Source organism: Nycticebus coucang, chromosome 5 (assembly GCF_027406575.1).
Source record: "Nycticebus coucang isolate mNycCou1 chromosome 5, mNycCou1.pri, whole genome shotgun sequence".
Taxonomy (NCBI): Eukaryota; Metazoa; Chordata; class Mammalia; order Primates; family Lorisidae; genus Nycticebus; species Nycticebus coucang.
This window is the reverse complement of record NC_069784.1, coordinates 1,751,906-1,761,917: the sequence shown is the minus strand read 5'-3', so window position 1 is coordinate 1,761,917 and position 10,012 is coordinate 1,751,906. Positions and strand designations below refer to the sequence as shown.

Below are 10,012 nucleotides of genomic sequence, written 5' to 3'. Positions count from 1 at the left end.
GTCAGACTGCAGCCCAAGGACAGGGAAGAAGGGCCCAGCCTCAGGGAGCTTCCGCCCTCTGTGAGTCCTCTCAAGGAGTCTGGAGGCCGCCATCTGTAGTCACAGTGACCGTCACCAGACTCAGTGACTTCAGTTCTACCTTCCACATCTCACATGAGCTGTTCTTATTGGAAAATTCTAATCCAGAACCATGTAGGCAAGGAGATTTTAGGAAACGTGTTCCCCAGGCTCAAGAGGGAATTGTGAAGATGCTGCTGATTTGACAGCCATCCAGCAAAGTCTGCCTCTCTGGAACGTGACCTCTATCCTCCTTTTAAATCCTAGGATTTAACTCCTAGGTAACGAATTTCATTGCACATTGTAACTGTGCTTTAAAAACAAAGGACTGACAAGCCCTCTTCCCAAAGGAGAGATTTGAGTCCCCTGTGTCACTGTCTCCAGTTAATGTCTTATCCTCTTTAAACTTACTCCTTTGAAATCTATAACATAAATACTGAAATACATGAGTAAACATTATTACAATATCTTATCTTAGATCATATAAAACTTAAGATATAAAAATTTATTCACTAGTGTACATCAAGTATAAACAAATGAAAGCGATAAGACAAGTGTAGGGATGGCCCCTGTGGTTCAAGGAGTAGGGCGCTGGCCCCATATACTGGGGGTGGCAGGTTCACGCCTGGCCCTGGCCAAAACTACGAAAAAAGATAGTCTCAAGAAGATGAGCGTAATATCTACAATTACTGTCTCTACAACGGATTGTTTTGCCATGATTTGTATTTGCAATTTTCTTTCTTCTTCCTCTTCTTCTTTTTTAATAATGAACGTTTATTACATGAACTAAGACAGGAGAGAGGAAGGCTTCTTGCCTGTAGCACAGTGGTTACAGTGCCAGCCACGTGCATGAAGGCTGGTGGGTTCAAACCCAGGGCCAGCTAAACAATGACAACTGCAACCAAAAAAAAAAAAAAAAAAAAGATAGGTGAGAGGAAGAATTATTTGCCTTTCCGGGCCTTGGTTTTCCACAGATAGAATTCCAGCTCTTTGCCTTCTAGCACATAGCCATCTGCTCGGCCACACTGGCCTGGTCTTGATGCAATGGACACAAGAAGACTGCTTATTTTGGCATTCTTTTTCCTTTCATCATATTTCTTCTGATTTTTTTTGAATGTTTTTTGTTTAAAATCTCTTCTTCTTCTGGAGTCAGCTTGGCTTCTTTTTTGCAGCCCAGGGGCAGTGCGCAGGGGGGCTCACACACTGTCGGTGTGGTGTGCTGTCAGTAAGCATGATGTGGTTCTTCACCAAGGTCTTGGTACGAACCAGCTCATTACTGGATGCATTGTAGACGACATCAATGAGCCTTGTTTTCCTAGTACAACACTCTGAGCCCCAAGAGAAGTTCCTCATGTTCAGCCTCTGGGCACCGTATTTCATGTTACCTCCCAGAACATGATCTGTACATATTCGGCGGGGGCCAAACTTAGTGTTAGCTGCGGGGCGTCCCAACTCACACTTCGGCTTCTTGTGGCAGGGCTTTCTCTTGCCCCCGGTCTTGCAGCGCTTGTGCCAGTTGTCCTGAGAGATGCCCATCGCTCGATGCTGGCTAGAAAGAGCTGTATTTACAACTTTCTTATTCTAGTAAACTTCCCTTCGTCTCTGTCCTGGTGAGTGGCTCAGCTGGTTGTAGTTCCTTGCCCAGTGGCGTCACCCACGTCTTTCTGAAGGGTGTCTGTCTCTGTCACTGGCCGTCCTGGCTGCAGTAAGCAACTACAGTCTCCCGTGATCTTTTGCCACAGGACTCAGAAGCTCTAAGACAGGGGTCCTCAAACTTTTTAAACAGGGGGCCAGTTTACTGTCCCTCAGACAGTTGGAGGGTTGGACTATAGTTTAAAAAAAAAAAACTATGAAAACATTCCTATGTACACTGCACATATCTTATTTTGAAGTAAAAAAACAAAATGGGAACAAATACAATCACACCACCTCATGTGGCCTGCGGGCCACAGTTTGAGGACCCCGGCCTAAGAGGTGTCCTGTACAGCCTTCTGAGTCTCCTCATTCCCTCTTCACCCACATTTGCAGTAGCAACTTAATCTCCTCTTTGTAATCAGAGTGAATTTTCCCAAGCAAGTGCCCTACTTTGCTTTGGTCTAGTGGCAGGAGGTGCCCACAGCAGCCAGATGGCATCACAGTTACTGGTTACAACAGCTGCTACTGGGGCCCCTGCTCTGAGGAAGTTAGATCTAAGAAACAGCAAGCTGGAGCCAGTTCTATTTGTATCACATGGTCCTTAAATCATACACCCTGGCAACAGGTGGAATAACACTGCATTCCACCTTGGCACTAGGTGGAACACTGCCCCCGATTGCTGATTCAGAGCACATGCGGCATGCGGACGCCATCTTCCCAGCCCTGCACTCTGTCCAGCAGCGAAAGCCCTTTGCCTTCAAAAGGCCATGCCGGTGTTATGTCAGGCCAGATCTGGTCACATGTGGAGGTCGTCCATTTGCTCATCGCACCTCCCAGGCCGTGTTGAAGTGCTGTCCTTATTGTCTGTGGTGTGGTCATTGTCCTTCAGAATCTTTCCTTCTCACGATACTGCAAATTCATTCATTTGTGATGCTCCTGATCCTCTCACCGTTCTCTGATTTCAAACGTCATCTCTCTTTTCATTTTCAGTTGTATACCTACACTTCTCACCACCAGCCTTCCCCAGGTGGTGACCAGGAAAATATAGGACACTAACCTGGGAGCGTTAGGGAGCCCTTCCCATTCCTGGTCAGGGATTTAAGGTGGTTTCCATTAACTTGTTTGAATGTTTCCCCCTCGGCACCCCCAGCTGGATGTGGATGTGGAATGGGGGAGATTTGGACTTAGCCAGGGTTGTGGTTTTGCCTGCAAGTAAGAGAAACGAGGAAGGAACTGAAATAAGTGACTGTAAATATTGACCTTGGAATTTTCAAGCAGGGTACGAAGCAAGAGAGGATATTGAAGCATTTAGGTGTTGACCAAAAGGGAAGAGGCCAAAGCACAAAGTGTGATTTGAGAGATCAGTAGAGCCAAAGTGAGACAGCTGCCCAGGAGACCCAGACCCAGGGAACCTGGGATGTGAGCACTACTTGGCTTTTATAACAGCAGGTTTTAAAGGCAAAAAAGGGGGATGTGGAGTGGGAGTGGGCTGATACAAAGCTCTTTGTCAGGAATTCTCATTGGTTTATAGAAATAATATTGACTAGTGATTGGCTATTCATTTCTTCCTTTTTTTTTTTTTTTAGGGACAGAGTCTCACTTTATGGCCCTTGGTAGAGTGCCGTGGCCTCACACAGCTCACAGCAACCTCCAACTCCTGGGCTTAGGCGATTCTCTTGCTTCAGCCTCAACTAGCTGGGACTACAGGTGCTCACCACAACGCCCAGCTATTTGTTGTTGCAGTTTGGCCGGGCCGGGTTTGAACCTGCCACCCTCGGTATATCTGGCTGGCACCCTACCCACTGAGCCACCGGTGCCGCCCTTCATCCTTAAACTATATAGTGTCTGGTTTCTGGTGCCACATTGTTAGGTTAACTTTTAGCTACTTGTGGCAACAGCAACCAATTTCAAGAGGTGAACGCCTTGTTCACAGGGGGAGTGATGTGACTGCTGTCTCATTCTCATGCCCCTCTGGGCCTGACAATTTGAAAGGGCTTGCTATTCTCAGATGAAAGTTCTTTTCTTTCCTTGTTTCCTACTTTTGATCAAAAGTCTTTCTTCTTGAAAGCACTGGTGATCAAAATCTGAGTGCCAAGTCCTGTCCCATGCTGGAGTGGGTGGTGCAGCATGCAGACGAGAGAAGGAGACATCTCAGAGGTGAATTTTTAAGAGCCCTAAGATTCAAATTGGGATGACATCACCAAGAGATGAGGTCTCAGTCAGACCGGCCACCTCCAGCTGCTGTCGCTTACTTAATAATCTCCAATCTTCAGAGTACCATGAATTCAGTTTTCTCAAAATAATTAAAATGACAAATATGTAATGTTTTACTAAATTGAATAGTAGAAATGGGACACACAGGAGAATTATAACCAAAAGGAGAGTGTGTCTGCCAAAGCCCAAAGCGAGCCTGTCCAGTGCGGAGCCAGCTGTGAACTCCAGGAAGACGGTTGACCCCAAAGGGAGCCTGTCCAGTGCAGAGTCTGCTGAGAACTCCAGGAAGATGGTTGACCCTAAAGGGAGCCTGTCCAGTGCGGAGTCTGCTGAGAACTCCAGGAAGACGGTTGACCCTAAAGGGAGCCTGTCCAGGCAGAGCCAGCTGAGAACTCCAGGAAGATGGTTGACACCAAAGGGAGCCTGTCCAGGCAGAGCCAGCTGAGAACTCCAGGAAGACGGCTGACCCTAAAGGGAGCCTGTCCAGTGCGGAGTCTGCTGAGAACTCCAGGAAGACGGTTGACCCTAAAGGGAGCCTGTCCAGGCAGAGCCAGCTGAGAACTCCAGGAAGACGGTTGACACCAAAGGGAGCCTGTCCAGTGCAGAGTCTGCTGAGAATTCCAGGAAGACGGTGGTGATCCTGGTCCTTCTTTAGGGGTTGTTGTGGCCGAGCGGCCTTTCTGATTTTTATTAGATGAGTTTCTACATCACGGGAGTGTTTGTGCACACACAACAGGAGCTGTTTGGCTCTGGGCACACCTCCCTGCTCAACTAGTGTTAATCTAACGCAACGTGGTTGCCCAGCACAACCATAGCAGGTGAATTAACAGCTTTTAGTTGAGCTGTGAATGAGGCCACAGTTTCATCAGTGATACGCCTGAGGTTTTAGGGAGATTTCTAATCATGTGACATCTCACCAAGGAAAAAGTGCACTCCCCAGAGCGCTCAGAGTAGTCGTTTTGACGGCTGTGCAGACAGTGGGGGGTTCCCCACACCAAACCTGCATCGAGTAGATCAGCGTCGCGGCTGGAGGAAGGATGAGGAGGCCAGTTCAACACCGGCTCCTGCAGTGCTGCGTCTGTGAGTGAAACATCGGCCAAACGCCCTAAAAGGCATTGGCCTTCATCTTTACATGCCGCAGACAGTGACAGGCCCTTGGTCGTGATCCCCTCCAAGGACAAAAACAAATCTGGAGCGGCACAGATGAGCTGCTCGGCTCTGGGGTTAAACCAGGTCAGAGCTGGGGCCAGAGGGCAGGAGGGACTTTTTTTAAAACTACATCATGGTTTTTATCACTATCATTTAAAAGTGAGGTGGCAGCTAATTTGACGGTAAGATTCTAATGGATTCACTTGAAACATGGGACAGGCAGGTTAGGGTGAGTCAAACAGAGCAGACAGACGGGTTTTGCCTATGTGAGTCCTGAGTTACGTTGTGGGTACAATCAGGAATACTGGCGAAAGTTAGGGCAGGATACTCCCCTGGGTCACTGTGGTCAAAAGTGTTCAGGGCTGCAAACCCAGCACGTCGTCAAACTTCCCACACCGGCAATGGTTTGTGAGACTTAGGTCAGAGAATTATCTCTCCATGCTACCATTGAATTAATTGAAGACAGTAAAAATAGAATTTTGATCATAGGCATTTTGCTAAGGTATATACAAATAGAACTAGTATATCTTAAGAGAAGTGTGTGTCTGTGTGTGTGTGTGTTAAAGAGCTGCCTGGAAAGTATCCAGCCACATATGTCCATATGTTTTTCATATTATACAGCTTGATAGCTCTGTGTATATGTATGTATGTGTGTGTATATATATTATAATAACTTTACTAAAGCCACCAAAAAAGGATCCCTACAAGGTGAGGAAGGCCTAAAAACCTAAGTGTTCAGTCAAAAGAGAAAAGAGACCGAGTATTTCATGGGTGGTAAGTGCTGGAACCCTGAAACATGCGTGATGCAGGCCTGGTCTGTAGCTAGGGTGGACGCAGACCACAGCAGACCTCCGCTGCTTGTCGTCCTGGTCAGGAAGACCTTGACTCGTCTTTAATTGTAGATCTCCTGGGACAGAAGAGTTTATTCTGTAAACGGGAAACGTGAGTCCATGAGTCAATGCCCTTAAATGTAGCAGCACAGGGACTGGTTGGCAATACTTGATATGATCTGTTCCAATGGGGTTAGGCAGAACCTCTTACTTGATGCTGTTTCTGGTAAATGAAATCTCCAGTTTATAGACCATGATTTTTGACACCTACATCTTCTAGGAGTTTGCTGTGAAATGCATCCTTTATTAATTTGGAGGTCTTGGTGACATTTTTATGGGACCCTGGCAGTAACGGAAGAAGGCACCTTTCAGACATGCAGGCTCCTGACCCCTTTGTCTAGCCTCCTGGCCCTCTCTGTTCTCACTTCGAAAAGAGAGAGCTGATATTTTCCAAATGGGGTGGATTGGAGGTTAAGAGAACCAACGGGAAAGCCTTTGGCCAGAGAAGATTAAAAATTTCTGTTAGCTTTGCCAATTGAGTTTTTATTAAACCACTGAGTGTTCCACCAGTCTGGACAATTGAGGTCAATAGACACAATGGAAATGTTGGAATAGAGGCCACATTTACAAGTGGATCGAATTACCTGACTGTAAAGTGTGTTCCTCAGTAGCTTGGGGGATATAAAGCCTGAGCGAGGTTTGAACTCAACACCCTGATTCACAGACTGGCGCTCTGACTCCTGAGCACAGAGCCGGCTATGGAGCTTGGACAGAACTCTCCCTATGAAGGAATTACCTCTTCCAGTAACAATTTATTTACTTCTTGGGCTGTAACTCTTCAACATGGAAAGGCTTGTAGCAGTGAGAGACATGTAAATTAGCACCATGACAGATCTGTAGCTCAGTAACCCTGAGATGGGGGCATCTGGAGAAAGTCCAATTGCCATATCTCAAAGGGTCCAAAAGGTGAAGAAAAATGTCCTTGGGACCAGTGAAGGGTTTTTTCAGGATTATGTTTGAGACAAGTCATACAGCAAGAATAAAACTTTTGTGCAATGTTAGTAGGTAGATTCCAATAGCACGGCTTTCCCCAGGCTGTTGTTTTATGTGGATTCCAATGAGTCAGCTCAGGAACGTGCCATAGAAAAGGTGTAATGACAGCCCTAAGGGAAGGACTGGTCTACCAGTAGCTCCACACCGTGAGCCTGTTTCTGGGAAAAACTTTCCTCCGTTATCTCTCCGGAGATCTGTGTCCTCTTGGGGAGCTCCTGCATGAGCCTTCTCCAGTGAAGTTTTTGTCTGGAAGGTCATTTCAAGACACCCGTCATCTGCTGTCACCTTCTGCAGCATCGATTAAGTGGTTGCTCTTCCCCAAAGTACCCAATTCTGAATGACCAGAAATTTTGCTAATGGTCAAAGATTTGGGTTTTGGTATTACCTCTAAGAGCTTGGAGCCTTGACCGTTTTTGATGGGCTGACCTGATGGGTTCAGATGCCACTTGGATTCCAAAGCATCCCCAAATCACGTGCTGCCCCAAACCCGTGTCTGCTGTCGGTTGTTAGCTGTTTGTCTTCTGCCCATTGACAAGTGTGAATTAGGGCAATCAGTTCTGCCTGCTGAGCTGATTTTACAGCTGGAAAGGATTTTACATCTGGAAGAGCATTACCTGCTATAACCTCAGTTAAAAACGCCGAGGCATAGCCAGCCCTGAAATTTCCAAATTCATCTTTTCAGTAAGGACAGCCAGTGGGGTAGGACAGAGATAAGCTGCAACATGGGCAGCAAGGGCCCGAATGATACTTTCTGGGAACAGTACAATTTGCTTTCATTGTGTAAAAATTTACATCGACAGATATGAGGATTTGCAGAAGTCATGTTGCAACCCAAAACCATCTCTCCAAATTTTCATGTTATTGACATATAGGAGATGTTACTTTTTCTGAGTGCAAAATCTGGAAGATACCTGGTCCCTGGCCGAAAGCTTTGTCCAAAATGTATGCAGATGATCCGGTGGAGGAGTGATGTTGACTCTGGAGATCACACAGATGGAAACCGGAATCAGACTATGAAAGGTCTGAAGTCATCCCATTTACAAATTTAGGAGCGCAGACTGCATTCCTCCAGAAACTGGTAAAAGAGGAGACAGAAGGCACCAGAAGGTGCACCTACTGGTTCCGACCCACACGTGGTGGCGACAAAGAGAAAGCCCATGGTAGCCGCCTCCCGGTGTTCAGTGAGATGGGCCTCTGGGATTCCCTGTGGAAGATGGCTCAGGCTGCCTGCGATTCTTCCAAATGTGGAGCTGAGTGAGCTGGACGGCATGTGGCTGTGTGATGAGCAGGTCAGAACGGAAGGAGGGGCAATAATCCATAATAAGCATGCTGGACAACTGGAGGTTTCAACCAGGGGACCCTCAGAGCTCCGCTCTACGTCTGTAGTTCTGTCATCCTAAGACACTCACATTTTAAGCTTGATTGAAAGCCGCCTCAATCTCCGCTCACCATGGTCTGATGTTTTGTTTGGATGCTTCAATGTTCATTATTAGATATCAACTTAGATGGACTCTTTCTCAGTATAGTCCTTGATGTGCATGGTTCCCACAGGCAGAAATGTCAGTGACCACAATTTAGTTAAATAACACCAGTCTCCTAAAAGCACAGTTCCAATTTCAGTTACGGCAGTATATTAACTGAATAAATGCGTGAATGCGACCCTCTCTGCTAGCTCTTCAGTCCCCAGGTCAGTATGTAAATGACACGTGGGCCTCACGATTGGTGATCAGTCACATCAGTTCATCCCTGCACACCTGTCATTCAGTCCACGCACAGCTACGTGTTCGGTCGTGTTGTCTCTTTGTGAGGCGCTGGACGTTTCCCAGAGTGGACATCAAAAGATCTGAACACCAAAGATGAAATGAAAAATGCTGATGCTGGAAGTGCGGTCTGGACAGAACATGACTGGGGCTGTAGGAGAAATCCTGCTCATGGTTCTCCGACTGCCGCTGTTCCAGGGACTCAGACACACATCCATCAGGATGCAGCGAAGGCAAACGCACCCACACAAGTGGGGACAGTGGGTAGGGTGACAAGGACAAAGTGATGGCAAAACCCTTCACACTAAAGGCCATATAATGTGACATAGAAATAGAACATTGCAAGCACACACACAAAAATGGGAAGCTGGTCCAAACTTAAAAGGAATATAACAATTGCCACGGTATAGAAAAGATGTTTACAAAATACCACAAGTTATCTGATGAAAAAAAGCAAGCACCATTCAAACTGCTCTGAATTAGGTTTTACAGTGAAATAAAACACTTTGATTCTCTATGTTTCTAATGTTTTAAATTACAATGTACTGAATAAATTATTTGTAAACGTTTTGCATTTTCTTCTATATTTGTAAATGATGTTAAGAGTTTTTAATAAAATATTTCGACAGATTTTTAAAGGTCATGGAATGCTGGTGACTTTCCCCACTGGTTATTGAGATCGCTCTGCCATGACCATTTTTTAGGTCTCATGGTACTGTCTGAAGGGGGACCAACGCCACTTCAGCAACAACTGCTTTTGGTACAATTGACTAGCTGAGGGTTAAGCTACTTTGCAAATAATCTACATATCTCAGTGCTAAAATCGATTTTTCTTTTTCCAACTTATTCATCAAATAAAAAATTAAAATATTTTAATACTATAAACCTTTCATTATTTATTTCATGCATTCTCAGTAAAAACTGTTTTCAGGGACAACAAGTTATTCTTTTTATATCTAAAGCAGCGTGGATATACAATACCTAAACAGACACTCCATCGGTGATGGTAAAACCTGGGGCTGACTGTCAGGATTAAAAGATCCAGAAAGTTTCCTGAGGGGAATGATAAAAATGAAGAAAGGAGAAACGCCGGTTAAGACGTGGAGTGTGAATAAATTTTTGGAACGTCTTGAATCTGGCTGTCGGCATCTGCACAGGATGAGGGTGACATCTTCTCTCTGCACATTTCTTTCCTGGGTTCGTTCTTATTTGCTCTATATGTATAGTAGCTTTGCTCAGTACGGTATCATTGGATAATAGTTTCTTTTACTCATTGTAGACATAGCTTGTTAGTGTATATTACTTTTTATTTCA

General features: G+C 45.6%; 1 pseudogene; it reads right to left on the bottom strand.

The window, feature by feature from the left end:
- Positions 1-998: 998 nt before the first annotated feature.
- On the bottom strand, positions 999-1,593 carry LOC128586625 (40S ribosomal protein S8-like; annotated as a pseudogene).
- Positions 1,594-10,012: the final 8,419 nt, after the last annotated feature.